The sequence below is a fragment of the Pongo pygmaeus genome, chromosome 10 (genome assembly GCF_028885625.2).
Source record: "Pongo pygmaeus isolate AG05252 chromosome 10, NHGRI_mPonPyg2-v2.0_pri, whole genome shotgun sequence".
Lineage (NCBI taxonomy): Eukaryota > Metazoa > Chordata > Mammalia > Primates > Hominidae > Pongo > Pongo pygmaeus.
Genome location: NC_072383.2, coordinates 121825001 through 121835586, shown reverse-complemented (window position 1 = coordinate 121835586; position 10586 = coordinate 121825001). Strand labels below are relative to the sequence as shown.

General features: G+C 53.1%; 1 protein-coding gene across 27 annotated transcripts in view; it reads left to right on the top strand.

Moving 5' to 3' along the window:
- The window catches only part of PITPNM2 (phosphatidylinositol transfer protein membrane associated 2), a 167983-nt gene that overhangs the window by 70196 nt on the left and 87201 nt on the right, over positions 1-10586 (top strand). Inside the window, exon 1 of one of the 27 annotated variants that reach the window (XR_008492737.2) lies at positions 12-195. The exons of 23 other annotated variants lie outside the window; for them this stretch is intronic. The gene's annotated coding sequence lies outside the window, so the exon portion shown is untranslated. Of the gene's footprint in view, positions 1-11; positions 196-10586 lie in introns of those variants that run through there. 3 more of the 27 variants (XM_054441874.2, XM_054441858.2, XM_063647169.1) reach the window with 3 other exon arrangements.

Genomic DNA, 10586 nt, shown 5'->3' with positions numbered 1-10586 from the left:
TGGGGGGTTCTAGAACAAGGCAGAGGAGAGGCCTGTGGTTCCAGACCCACGTCATTATGGAGTCTATGGTGCCCACTCCCCAGTTGGTATCTGTGCTGTTCCCTGAGAGCCCCACCATCCACCTTCTGTCCTTTTAGAGGTGCCTCTGGAGCTAGGCTGTGGACAGAGCCTGCTCCCCTGCCTAGACACCGTGGGGTAAGTAGGAGAGGAGGGGTTGAGGGAAGAGACCAGGAGCTAGGCCTGGGCCTGGACCATGCGTCCTTTTACACTTGTCATCTCATCAGGCCTTAGAACTGACCACCAGTCTAGTGTGACTATTTAAGTTCAATTATAAATTAAAGTGAAATAAAATGGAAAAGTTCTATTTCCCACTCCCACTCATCACATTTCAAGTGCTTAGTAGCCACCTGGGGCCAGTGGCAGGTCACAGCAGCTGCACTGGATAGTGCAGGTGTGTAACATGTTCATCATTGGGGAAAGTTCTACTGGGCGGCGCCAGCATCATCTCTAGAGCAACCCCATGGGGTAGAGATTGTTGCCCCATTCACAGCTGAAGAAGCTGAAGCTCAGAGAGGGGTGATGAGTGGCTAGTCACGTAGTCAGTGAGTGCCAGTGGTCCTGGCACCCGGTTTCGTTTGATCTCAAAGCATGGATGTGGGGTTGGCGCATGCGTGTGTCTCCCTGCCCAGCTGGCTGCTTACCTGGGATGGGTTGGAGGAGGCTGGACGCCCACTTGTGGGCTACACACAGGCTTTTAGGATCTCTGCCTTGGGCCCCAGGGCCAGCTGGAGCCTCCCTTACTTGGTCACCCATGGGGAGCATTGCTTTAGTGGAAAGGCAGGGTGAGATGAGCACTCAGTTTGGGGCCTCTGGGCCTGCAACTTTGGGAACAAATCCCTTAGGAGGGGCTCTAGGACATTTCACTGGGCTCTGAAGACTTCATTTTAAAAGTGAGAAGCTGAGCACAGTGGCATGACCCTGGCCTGTATTCCCAGATACTCAGGAGGCTGAGGCGGGAAGAATCACTTGAATCCAGGAGGTCGAGGCTGCAGTAAGCTATAATCACACCACTGCACTCCAGCCTGGGCAACAGAGCGAGACCCTGTCTCTTAAAAAAAAAAAAAAAAAAAATGTGACAACAATAGCCAAAAGGTGGAAACAGCTCACATGTCCATTGGCTGATGGATAATGCATAAGCAGAATGTGGTCCATCCATGTACTGTGGTACGATTCAGTCATAAAACAGAACGAAGGACTGACACACGCCACAACGTGGATGGACCTCGAAAACAGGATACTGAGTGAAAGAAGCCAGACACAGAAGGCCACGTAGTTTATGAGTCCATTTATATGAAATGTCCAGAATAGGCAAATCCATAGAGACAGACAGAGAGTAGATTGGTTGTTGACAGGGGCTGGGGAAGAGGGGACTGGAGAGAGACTGCTAATGGGTCTCCTTTTGGGATGCTGAAACTCTGGAACTAGATAGAGGTGGTGGTTGCACAACATTGTGAATATACTCAATGCCACTGAAGTGAACACTTTAAAATGGTTAAAATGGTAAATTTTGTGTTATATGTATTTTCCTGCAATAAAAAAAGTGAGAAGAAGCGGTAGAATCTAGATGGTGAATATATGGATGTTCATTATAAAATGTTTTCAACTTTGCCATATGCTTGAACACTTTCATCATAAAACAGTGAGAGAGAGGCCGGGCACGGTGGCTCATGCCTGTAATCTCAGCACTTTGGGAGGCCGAGATGGGTGGATCACCTGAGGTCAGGGGTTCAAGACCAGCCTGGCCAACATGGCGAAACCTTGTCTCTACTAAAAATACAAAAATTAGCCGGGTGTGGTGGAGGGTGCCTATAATCCCAGCTACTTGGGCTGAGGCAGGAGAATTGCTTTGAGCCAAGGAGGTGGAGGTTGCAGTGAGCTGTGATTGTACCACTGCACTCCAGCCTGACTCTGTCTCAAAAAAAAAGAAAAAAGAAAAAGAAGTGAAATAAAACACTGAGGGAGAAAGCGACGGGATTGGGCTGTGCCCCAACTTAGATGTCTCTGTGTCAGGGCAGCTGGGCCTGGTAGGCTCTGGTGCCGGCTGCAGACCTGCTGTAGTTTTAGTCCTGAGGGGTCTACCAAGTGAGCAGGGAGAGATAGGAGTCTGGGGGATGCTGCTACTGTGCTGCCAGCCCTAAGGAGACTGCAGCTCCTGAGATGGGCCCAGGACAGCACTAGTGCCTGCCCTGAGCCTTCTCCAAGTCCTGCCACGTCTGAGTGCCTGGGAATGCCAGTTGGTAGAATGTGATATCATCTCTGTCTGTAATAAGGAGATAGAAGCTCAAGGAAGTGACCAGACTTGCCCCTGGTCATGTGATCTCCAAGGAGAGAGACTGCGACCCCACTGAGGTCTTGTGGCTCTCTCCCCAGCCCCATTTCGCTGCTCCCAGTATGAGTGGGGCCAGGTGGCTGAAGCCAGTATCGAGGCTGGGACGTGGGCAGCTGCAGCAGCGAGGCTGGCACAGGCGTGATGGGAGATGCCACCCAGCGTGGGGAGCCTGGGAGTCCCCATCCACCTGCCAGTGTGTCCAGGAGAGCCCCCTCCCCGTACTGTGCCCAGCAGCCTCCCTTCTCCTCTGCTTCCCACATGGGTGGCACTGGGCCATCGGAGCCCTTCCATAGGTGGGTATCCCCTCATCCCTGAGGGTGGGAAGATGTGACTCAGGATTTGGCAACAGATTTTTAGAAACAGGGAGGCTGGGCAGGTGGAAATCTGCAACGCCTCCCCTAAAACCAGGTAACATCTAAGCCCGGGGAGAGGGTCACTTTAGTCTCTGGGGTCCCGACTTCAGGCTCTGGCTGGGCAGCGTGGTGTGAGACGGAGGGCCCAGGCTCTTGGGGCAGCAGAGCACCATGAGCCAGGCGAGAAAGCCCCCATCTCCTCCCTTTTCCTTGGCGTGGTGGTGGCCACCAGCTGCTGCTTTTGCCCACCGGTCTGGCTGGTACCCCTCCCCGCCTGGCCACCTGGACCCTGAGGCCTGGTATGGGGGAGGCTGCAGCAGCAGAACTGTGGGATTGGCTCTCTGCTGATGCCTTCCCTCTGGCATATGGCTCCTCCGCCCGCCTTGGGCTCTGCCAGCGGCTCCCCTTTCTCCATGGCAACTCAGCTCAGTGGTCCCAGTGGAGGAGAGAAAATCAATTCTCCCTCCTTCCCGCCCTCGCTCTCCGCTCCCCACCCCTTCCTCTCCGGCCTGCCTTTCTCCCTTCCTCCGGCATCCCTGCCCAGGCTCGCAGCTCCTCTGTCCACCCATCCTGGGGACACGCGTGCTCCTCAGTGTCCTCTGTCTCCAGGCATGGGCTGCTGGGAGAGCCGCATGCTGGAGGCGGCCCCCTGAGGCTGGCAGCATGGGGAGCTCAGCGGACCTCTGCAGGGATGGGAGGCTGCTGCGCGACCCCAGCCTGGCTCCTGTGGTGCGCACCTCCTGGCTCTGATACTTTGTCCCCCCACCCCTTCCCTCACATTGGCTTCCTAAAAGGTAATTTTCTGCTCCTTCTGAAACATGTCACAGCCTCAGGAGGGGTTTATTAGCAAGGAAGACTCTGTCTGGTCACGCGGGCTGCTTGCTTTCTCTCCGAAGAGCTGGGATGGAGGGAGAGAGAGAGGGAGAGGCCTCACCTGGCATGCTCAGAGCTCAGAGGGGGCACAGCAGAGTTTGGGTGCGTGGAGTTCTCCTCTAGGGAGTCTGTGAGTAGCTCGGCTCCTGCCTCCTGGTGCTCGGGTAGGTACAGCACTCCATTGTACTTCCATTTTCCAATGTGATTGCCACGGAGCATAGAAAATCTGCTTTCCTGAACTGTGGTTGGACCAAGGAGAGGGGAGGAAATTTAGAGGCATGCACGTGCGCCCTAGACGGGGTAGGGCTCTGGAGTGGTGATTGTTGGCCACAGGTTGGCTGTCTCTCTGACCAATCCTTCATTGTCTGAAAATGAGAGTTCAGTGAGGAAATGTTTTGTCCCTCCCCACCCCTGATAACAAGGGGTGTCCTTCCCCACCCCGATATCCCCCATAACCAAGATTTCCAGGAAGGTGGTGTAGGGAGGATCGTCTGCCGGCTGGCTTCAGGCAGAGCGGCCCTGCCAGTGTGTCTGTCTGGATAACACCATCTGTTTGGGACAGCCCCTCGGCACAGTTTGGTTCAGGCAGGATTTCAAGCCTGCTGCCCAGTGGGTCAACATCCTGCATCATTTCTTCCCCATCCCCAGTAGATGCATTCAGAATGACTCTTAAGTGGCTTTCCCAGAGGGAATCTGTGAGGCTAACCCCTCAGCAGCGCGGCCCGGGGAGACACACTCCGACCCACGCCCAGCACAGGCAGCTCCCACCGTGACCTCTGCTTCCTGTGCAGCAGGCAATGGAAAAAAGAACCCCTGGTTGTCAACGAGAACAGCTCCCGTGTTGATGGAAAGTGAGGGCCAAAGAAACCGGATTTAGCACCCAGTTCTTAGAAGTTATGGGTTTGAATGGTGTCTGAGAGTAAGCCCTGTCTGATCTTTAAATAGAAAGTGTACACCAAGTAGCCCCGTCTGACTCACCAGGGAGCTTCAGAGTTCAGGTACCAGGGAACCCATAGTCAACTCTGAAAGAGGCACTCAACTTGGAGGCTGACTGCAGAGAAGTCTAGATGTTCAGGTATGTGTCTGTGTCTCAGGGTGCAGTGGGGATTGAGGGTGGGACCAGAGTTGGCTCACAAAGTGAATAGTTGAATGTAGGACTTCAGCCTCATGAGCACCGAGCACCTGATTGGATTCTCTTTTTTGTTTCAGCATTCTCTCTGTCAGATTGTTTTAATAACAGCATCGGAGCCTTGAAGGTGGCCTGAGACAGGACTCCCTGTGTGGTTCTGTGGTTGGGCATCTTTAAACTATGTTTATCTCCTCAAAGCCCTGTTTCTTTAAAACTGCCTTTGAGCCCCCCAGAGACCCTCAATTCTTGGTGCTTCTCTTTGAGCAATCAGATGGGTTATGACTGGGCAGGATGAGAGGAATGCTTTTGTGTCTGCACAGGTCTGTGCTGTTTCTTCCTCTGCTTTGGGGCTGGAGAATCACCCAGACCCTCCTGGCGTCTGGGCGTTGTGCAGGGTTCTTAACGACATTACAGGCGTCTGGATTCTGGTTGGTTGCTGGGAATTCTGATGGGTTTACGAGTTATGTGATGAGCGGGGAGGCCATGTGCTAGTTTTGTTTGGTTTGGTTTTGGTTTGCTAGCGAGCGGAAAATCTGATGTGACATCTTAAAGGCCAGCCCACAAGTGGCAGCACCTGATCCTCATCTCTGCTCTCAGCCTCTATGGGAGGCACCCGGCCCTGCCGTTGCAGCTGGGCTTCCTCTGCCCTGAGGGCTTTCGTGTGAGCTCGGGGCAATGCAAGTGTGTGTTCAGTTACCAAGCCCAAAAGTCAGAAGAACAGCCAGAGCCAAGCTGGCTTTTGAGGAGAGAGGCCAGCTCCTCCAGCCTGGCTGCATTTGCCTGAGGTAGATCATGAGTGCTCTGCCCCAGCCTCTCCGCCCTCCTGTGTCCTTTGTCAGCAGCTGCTCTAAAGTGTAACTTCCCGTAGTGGTGACTTAACTTGAAAGGAGCCGCAGGGGGCGTGAGAGCAGCTTGGAGAGGTGGGAGCCTGGGCTTCCGATGGCTCCAGCCCGTGAAAGTGTGGAAGGCTCATTCCAGGAAAATTGGAATAATCACCGCATTGGCTGGCTTTCAGGCGGTGAGTGGTTCTTTCTTTAATCTGACAGGAGCGCTGGGATTCAGGAAAGGGTGTGTTGGAAAGCCCTGTGGTTCAGACAGACCCCACGAAGCCAGTGAAGCTCCCAGGAGAAAGTCTGATTTATTTTTCCCTGGCCTGGCTTGCAGCATGGTGGAGTCCACCACCCAGGCTGTGCTGGGCAGGACAGGCCGCCCTGATGCGGGTCGGAGATTCTGGGACTCAGAACATCTGCCTTGGCCCCCGCCCAGCCCGTGCCTAGCTTTGAAAAAGTCTGTTGGTGGTGTTGCATGATGACTTCAACTGCAGGAAGAGAGAAGCTCATGAACATTAAACTCTCCCCCAGTCTCTCTTGTGAGTTTCCTGAACACACACATACTTATACATGCACATACACGCCTTTGCCCACATGTGCACATACACAAGTGCACATATGCTTGCAGATACACACACAGCCTCCCCACATGCACACTCACACAAATACATGTGCACATGCCATGCAGGCACACACATGCAACTCATAAGCTCACACCCACATGCACGCACACACAAATATGTTTTCCCTGCCTGCTAGCAGGGGTGTACCTACCATTTGGCATTCTCCTCATGCTAACATGATCCCATGTAAATGGTTCCCAGGATTGGTAAGATCAGACAGCTATCCTTTTTATGCATTGCTTTACAGCTCAGTGTCTCACCTGAGTGAGACAACTGTCCCTGTCCACTTCTGGAAAGAGCTGCCTCTGTTCCCTCTTTTCCTCCCTGGTGCTCTGTTGCATGGTCTGGTGTGTTACAGAGATTGGCATGTTTGTGTCTGCAGGGGAGCCTCTGGGTGCTGGCTTTCTGTGCAGGGCTTCTGAGGGCCGCCAGCCCAAAGGGAAGGGATTCATCAGAGACTGATAAGCTTAAGGTGTGCTGAGCTGTAAGGCCATGTGTGTGTGTTTGTGTGTGTGTGTGGGTGTGTGGGTGTATGTGTAGGCATGTGTGTGTCTTTGTGAGGTGTGTGATGTGTTTGCATATGCGTGTGTGGTGTGTGCATGTGGGGGGTGTATGTGTGTGTGGTGTGTGCATATGGACATGTGTGTATTTATATGTGCATGTGTGGTATGTTGTGTGTGTGAGGTGTGTGTGTGCATGTGTGTGGCATGTATATGTGCCTGTGTGTGCCTGTGGGGTATGTGAGAATGTGTGCAGTGAGTGTGAGTGTGGCATTTGTATTTGGGCATCTTTAACTTTGCATTCTCCCCATTTTCTGCTTCAATTCCCAGAGCAGGGCTCAGCAAACTCCTTAACCTATGTCTGCACTGGGATCTTAAATCCACTTCACAGACACTTTCCCAAGTCTCATCTGATTTAACAGTTTGCAGCCACCCCAGAAGTACTTGGTGTTGCTCCCATTTTACAGATAAGCAGACCGAGTCTCAGAGGGTTGAGTAGCCTGCCTGTGAAGGCAGAACCAGAACTTGGATCCCTGGCTCTTTCACTCCTTCACTCCCTCCCTCCCTCTCCCTCACTCATTAGTTATACATGCAACCTGCTCTGCACCGGGCATGGCTGCTGGGCTCTTGGCCTGAAGACTATATTCAGCCCTTGTCCTTCAGCGGGTGCTCAGTATGGGAGGAGGCCGAGGAGGTTGGGTGAAGAGAGCTGGGGGGTGCTCACTCTCCCTGCACTCCACGGCCACCCACCTTAGTTGTCTGAGAAGAGAAAAGGAAGGAATTAGAAAGAGAAAGGAGCAGGCAGCCTGAGGCTGAGCTGGAGGAGAGCCCCCTGCGTCTGCCCTACCACTCACTTGCCCCAGGGCTTCCACCCAGAGTACATGAGGCCACTCTACACTGTGGAAAATCCGGGTCACTCTGATCCTGATCCACTGTTATTCTGCTATAGGAGCAGAGTGGCTCCCTTTCTTTTAAAAATTGCTACACCATATATCATCAGAAAGACAGTCTGCATCGTGGGGTCTATGTGTTTTAGGCTGAGGCTTTCAGCATTGGTGGCTCAGGGTAGTAGGAGCAGCACTGCACATGAGGAGATATGTGCCTCAGTTTCTTCATCTGTAACATAGAGATAACACTGTCTACTTCATGTGTCTCACCACAGAGAACAGGTGTGAAGTGCTTGGAGATGAACCACCTGTGTAGGCAGTGGCAAATGGTAGGCTGTTGTTAGAGACAAGGCATTCCCATAACTTACTCTTCAATGGGTCAGGAGCGTTTATGCCCAGAGATGCACACGGAGAGCAGGAGGGACACAGACGCAAGGCAGATGGAACGAAAGGGAAGCAATTGCTGCTTTTGAATAGAGCATAGAGGGGAGTTCTTATGTTAGTTTTGCAATTTTTCCGTAGCTTAGAGACTATATGAAAATGAAATATGGAAAAAAAAAGACTCATTCATTTAAGAGCTCTTCCTAAGAGGTTGACAGAATACCAATGTAACAAACAGCAGAGGGTTTGTACCTTAACGACCCATGAGAAGCCAAGTGAATAAAACGGAAGCTCCATCCTCATGGAAGCTGGAGACAGCTGGCCTGAAGGGGATAGGGAGCTCTGGGGAGGGGGGCAGGCGATGGAATCACACTAGCCAAACTCTCAAGAGGCAGGGCTCTCCCTAAACACCAGGGCTCGGAAGTCAGGCTCCTTCCCTGATCCCTGTTGGGGCTCCAGATTCTGGCTTGGATGACTTCCCCAGGGCCCTTGCCTGGTGGCTACAGCCTCTTCTTCCAGAGCTCCATGTGAGGGAAAGTTGTATCTTATGATGGTTTCCTGACTGGGTGCTGGTTTTATTTGGTCCAACGTTCAGTTGCAGGTTTACCCAGTAGGTCAGCTTTGTGGCCCTCTCTGCTGCCTTCGGCATCCTGAAAGCCCCTTTCAGATGAATGTTTAACCTCAAAACTTGAGCAGCTGTTGACAGGGAGCACTAGGCCTGGAGTCCGAGAGTCTGGGGTCCCAGCTCTGCCCCAGTGGACCTCTCTGAGACCTGACTGTCTCCCTGACAAAGCCAAGTTTGGTGGGAATGAATGAATGAGGAACTTGAACATGCTGTGTCACTCTGCAAATGGTAGGTGTGTCTTGGGAGAAGACAGGAGGGGGACAATTGCCAGCCTTAACTTGCTGTCTACTTTGTGCCTCGGTTTCCCCACCTTGCCATAGTGAGAGGAATTTTCCTCATCAAGTCCCCATCACCTTTCTCTAAGCAAGACTATGCTCAGGGGCTGGAGGGGAGGGGAGAATGCAAGTTAGAAGACCTTGTCCCTGTCCCCTGTCTGCCATCAGCCTGATTATAAGATCTTGGAGAATTCCTTTGACCTCTCGGAGCCTCAGTTTCCTGGTGTGCACAGCAGAGTTAGCGATGGGTGCCCTCAGGAGAATGGGAAGGACAAATGGATGGTGTGTGCCCAGCACTTTGTTTCATGCCAGCGTCCTCACTTTTTCTGTCACCCTGTGCCCTTGTAAAGCACTTCACAGCTTTCTAGGCGTGGGCACACCATTATCACAGCCTGTGGCTGTGAACAGGCTTTGTCAAGCCTGTGCAGACAGGGAATGGGGAATGGGTAAATTTAAAACACTCCTTCCACCTGACTTCATTTGCCTGCTGGGCCTGTGCTAATTGCATGGCTGAAGTCCCCTTTCCAGGACTCTAGATTCCTGAGATGGAAAGGATCGGTACTGGGCTGCTCTAGGACCTTCCTAAGCTGGTAGGAAGAGCAAAACTTGGTAGTCATATAGGCTTGGGTTTGAGTCCTGGCTGTGTGACCCACAGAAGCTGCTTAATCCCATTGCACCTCAGTTTCCTATTGTGTGGAATGGGAGTGATGGTCCCCCCATGGGCGTTGTGCGAGAATTCAAGATTCTGTGCTTCTTGCCTGCCTCATCGCAGGAGCATGTGAAGCGGATGATCGTCTTGTAGGGCTCTCCTCCAGAGTCAGATTGCTTTGTACCAGAGGCTGTTCTAGGATCAGGGCCAGGCCAACCGCTGCTTTTCATGCTCCCAAATGTTTGGAGAGCCAGTGCGGTGTCTTAGCCAGCAGAGCTTTCTGTCAGGAGGTGTGATCACCGAGCTGTTTGTACCCTGCCAGCCACCTGAACCCAGAGCCACTCCCTAGACTGAGGTTGCCTTCAGGGGAAGGTGGGCAGCAGAGTTATCCAGCCCACGGGTCTCTCTCTGGCTGTCCTCCACCCTAGGAAGCACAACACGTGGTCAGCAGTGTGGCTTATGGGGAGCACAGGGAAAAGATGAGCAGCTCCATATTTCATGGCTGGAACTTGGGTATGGCTGCAGTGCCAAGGAGGGGCCTCCCCTGGACCCAGAAAGAGCAGGGGCTGGAAGTTATGCTTGAGACACCAGCTGGCAGCTTCAACTTAGAGAAGAGCCAGCATGCCTGTCCCCCTCTGCTGCCTGCAGCCTTCTGCCCACCCTACTCAAGAGTTCAGCCTGTTGCTGTCTCCCAAGCAACAGTGGACACTCGAGGATCCCAGGTCGGACCTGATAGATGGGGACACTGAGCCAGACAGACCCAGGGCAGCTTTCCTGAGTCACTTGGAATCACACTGAGCTGGGCCAGCTGGATAGGCTCCTGGGGGCAGAACGGAATTCAACTCCCTCTCTCTGCTGGCCTCCTTCCCTGCATCCCCCCGTTTGCAGCTAGGAAGGGCTGAGCTGGTGACTCGGTGACATCCCTTCCATGTGGCCCCAACATGAGTCACACGTCACGGCATTCTCTGGGTTGGGCAGATGCACGAAGGGGCATGTTGATGCGGGGCCCTTAGGGCTGCCCCCACAACTAGCCTGGTCTGAAGAACCGGTTGGTCCTGTGGGGTTATTTAGA